Here is a 3972-nt window from a genome sequence, read left to right on the forward strand (position 1 = left end):
AAATTTTTTAAAATACATTTTTTGATAAGAAAAAAATTAAAAATAGCTTTAAATGAAGTCAATTATTAATGATTAACATTAAATCTATCGGATGAAATGATTTTTGAGTGTTTAGGGCAAGTATAAATGGTAGTGAAGTTTGCCACTATCCCGGTGGTGCAAAGATTTTCCGGTGGCTGTTTATACATGAATTTAAACGCTTGAAAAACTATTTTGAGCCTTTGTACATAACACATTTTTCGACATTCCATATTTTGACTTATATTTCACATAAAGCAATATGGTAATACTCGCACGCACGAACACACAAAATACATAACTACACATGCACATAAAAGTGAACACGTTCCTACAGTATTAACACTTTCGCACATGTGATCACTTATGAAATATGTTCAATGTGCTCTTTATCATTTTATGCTGAAGTTATATTATGATTTTTCAGGACAGTTAAATCTTCTAGAAATGCAGCTGTGCCCTCTTTACAGCAATTGTAGATGAAGCAAAGTATGGTAGCAAGTTATATAGATGTAAGTTCACGTATATATATTGTTGTGTTTTGTGAATAGAATAAGACAATTACACGGACATACTGTCTGTAAAGAAGAGTTACCCAGACTCATATATATTCCACTCTGTACTGACATCTTGTGTTTAATTCTTTCTCAAGGCAAAGTCAAATTTCCTTAATTACACGCATTTATTTTGACAAGAATAAATGTGGTTAGTTATACATACATTGGTTCTCTTTTATATCTTGTTAGAATCAATTCTTAGGCGGAATGATGTCACACTTCATAAAATGATGTCAATTAAGGCATATATGATATAAGCATTTTGCCGCGCATTTGAAAATGCTAAACCATACTTGCTTTTAATATGCAAAAATCAAATATATAAAATATAAGAATTAAATCGAACACACACAATGGTTTGACATAGATGCAATGTGCATGCGACTTTATTTTATTAAATTTGTTTTCTTTTCTTAAACATATTACTGTATCAAAAAATATTCAAGAATTCAAAAACCTAGCTAAACGTCGTTTTCCGGTACTTTCTGTATATAGCTCTGGGGAATTCACCTAATGGATTGTAATAGCGAACTCGATGTTTTCGGCCTTTTTTTATTTTTTTTTTAAAATTAAATTGAAATAAAACTGTTATTTCTTTATAAGAAAATAATTAAATATCATTGTATGAATAATTCCATACAAAAAATAAAGTAAATACACAAGTTTACGCAGAAAATAACCTTATTTATTATGGAAGATTCCACTACGTCTGTTTAAATTTTATTGATTTTCATCATAAACAATTTATTTTTTTGAAAAATTTGAGAGGATATTAAATGAATATTGATAATTTTCAAAAACATCAATTTTTTTTACCTTAAACGGTAAAATAATGATAGAAAAATAGAAATATCATGTAACTGTGTTATGTATTTCATTTGGTGTAATTCCCCAGAGCTAAATCCGTAACGTACCGGAAAACGGTGTTTAGCTAGGTTTTCGAAAAGGTCACCTTTCTTTACAGTTTAATCACTTTTATATATGTTATTGATATGTAGTAGTCATAGTACTTTTGCAGTGCAATAGTATTTCGTGCAAACTTAACTATAGTTGAAACAGTCTGTGTACAGTATCATGCATTGGTATAAGTTTGCACCAACTTGCTAAATAGGGCTAAATATAGCTACATTTAAAACAAAATGAGAAGTTAATAGAAAATATCACAGCATTTATAATCTTTACAATAAATGATACAAAACTTTCCTACCTGATTGATAATTATAAAGCAATATTTTTGGGAAAAAGGTGCAATCCGAGCCTAGCTGTCTTGCATTGATATTTACCACAACCTTACCTACTGCATTACGCTGAGAGTTGGTAAATTTGTTGATAATTTTATTTATATAGCTAGCCTGTTTGAAGATAATAAACACAATATGATAGCTGTTTTACACCTCGATAGTGGACTTGACCACCTCGTCACTTAATTATCATACTAAACGCACATTACTTGTGCGCACGTGAAACATATTGCGTTGATACGTAAATATTTCACGTGCGCACGTAATAGTCGCATTCGCATGCATTAACTAAAATATTCCTATGTTATTTTATGCAATTGTCACATATGATACGTATATTTTATTATCTGAATTTGATTTCATACTATCAGATTATGCTATAGGAAAGGAGGATATTTTGATTTATATTTCGTGAGAATTATCACTTTATTTTTAGAGATGACACACTGTAAGAGATTCTATTGTCAACTTACCTAGTTAAACAGTCTTAACAATAAAAAAATATTAATCTACACTATTGTATATTGAAGGTATTCATTCGTTGATGAGATTGTTTTTGAAACAATTGAAATTGAAACAAATAATAATGCAAATTTGTTAAGATTAACGTTTAATATAAATGAGAAGAATAGCTGGGTATTCCGCCTTTTACTTAAATGGATATCATTGTGCAAACACGGATCTACATCTGAGTAAAAATATCTGTTCTTTTTAAGCCTTTTTTCAAACGAATTGACTCCTACTAACGACGCTAATTTACATCGTAAAACGATCAAAAAGATTATGTCAGCACTTTTTCCCAATACAATGTTATTTTGTATTAATATATTTTTAATCAATAAAACACTCTTTACATAGAACAAAGATACCATTATCATTTATATTACAGGTGTGAAATAAATATATTCGTAAAGGTTTTAGAACAAAAACATATAACTTATCATCCGTCATAGATTAATCATTTCATTTAAATCCTGTGTAATGGTTGCTTATAAATGACATCTTTATCCTAATAATATAAAATAATTTTGAAATTTGCGTTAGAAAAAAAATGTATAAATGTATACGCTTAAAAAATGCGTGTGTATAGTCTTTTTGAAAGTTGTGATAACTATTTCATGACACTATTTAAACAGGATTTTAAACTCTCTTTTTCAGATACACACATGCCGAAGAAGATTGTAATATCTGGAGATAACATTTCCTACGTCACGAAATAGACACCGTCACACTGGTCTACGTAACATTCCTATAGATGATTGATATATTTAAGTGCTTTTAAGAACTGTGTTTGAATGACGAATTTCTGTGAATACGGATTTTTAGTTTTAATTATTATTATTTAAACTTTCTGTAATAATCAATTTGTGCTATGAACTCATTTTCCTAAAATAATATGTGAATGTTAACACGAACAAATGATATGAATATCTTCAAAATATTTTATGGGTGTAAAACAAGTGGCTCATAAAAATCATTGTTAAGATAAATAGAATCGAATTTCAAGTTGGTATAGTTTGTTCTAGATTTAAACAACATGCAATTCATAAATGTTACGGCTTGAAAATATCGAAACATGTACATGTATAACTCGATCTCTAAAGAAAATATCGCAGTGCGGATTTTCTCCACTGTGATACGTATTTCATGACTCTGTATCGCATCATACCGGTATATCGCCGTTCCGTTGCAACGCTACATTAATTTGTCCCTCTGGAATAAGGCTTGCAACAATATATGACTGTTGTAGCGAAGACATGTTTATTTTGTTTAATATATGTATACATATTGAATATATGTTTATGAAATAATAAATATTTAAGAGTGACTCGATTTGGTGTTTACTTTATTATTTGAAATACTCCAATTGTGAAGATAAAGTTCTTAAGCACATGACTTTACAGTTCCCATTCAAAATTTGTAATAAAACATGTTCTATTGTACAAGTCTGCATTTCGGTCATGTATACGTGTCACTTATATGTAAATGCATGCTTTTGATATTATCTGTATCTTCTTTTATCAAGAAAATACAGTTCTGTATTCCCTGTGGACAACTAAAAAATGCAATTCCGTATATCCCCTGTATATATTGAAAATACGATTCCGTATATCCCCTGTATATGTAGAAAATACGATTCCGTATATTTTCTGTAT

The 3972-nt window shown here is 29.1% G+C and overlaps 1 long non-coding RNA gene across 1 annotated transcript; it reads left to right on the forward strand.

Moving 5' to 3' along the window:
- Positions 1 to 242: 242 nt before the first annotated feature.
- LOC132721585 (uncharacterized) lies at positions 243 to 3649 on the forward strand. Its single transcript, XR_009624483.1, has 2 exons — positions 243 to 530; positions 2975 to 3649. It is a non-coding gene; the product is annotated as an uncharacterized LOC132721585 (long non-coding RNA).
- The last annotated feature ends 323 nt before the right edge of the window (positions 3650 to 3972 follow it).

The sequence above is a fragment of the Ruditapes philippinarum genome, unplaced genomic scaffold (genome assembly GCF_026571515.1).
Source record: "Ruditapes philippinarum isolate M1 unplaced genomic scaffold, ASM2657151v2 ctg20251_1_1_1_1, whole genome shotgun sequence".
Classification (NCBI taxonomy): domain Eukaryota; kingdom Metazoa; phylum Mollusca; class Bivalvia; order Venerida; family Veneridae; genus Ruditapes; species Ruditapes philippinarum.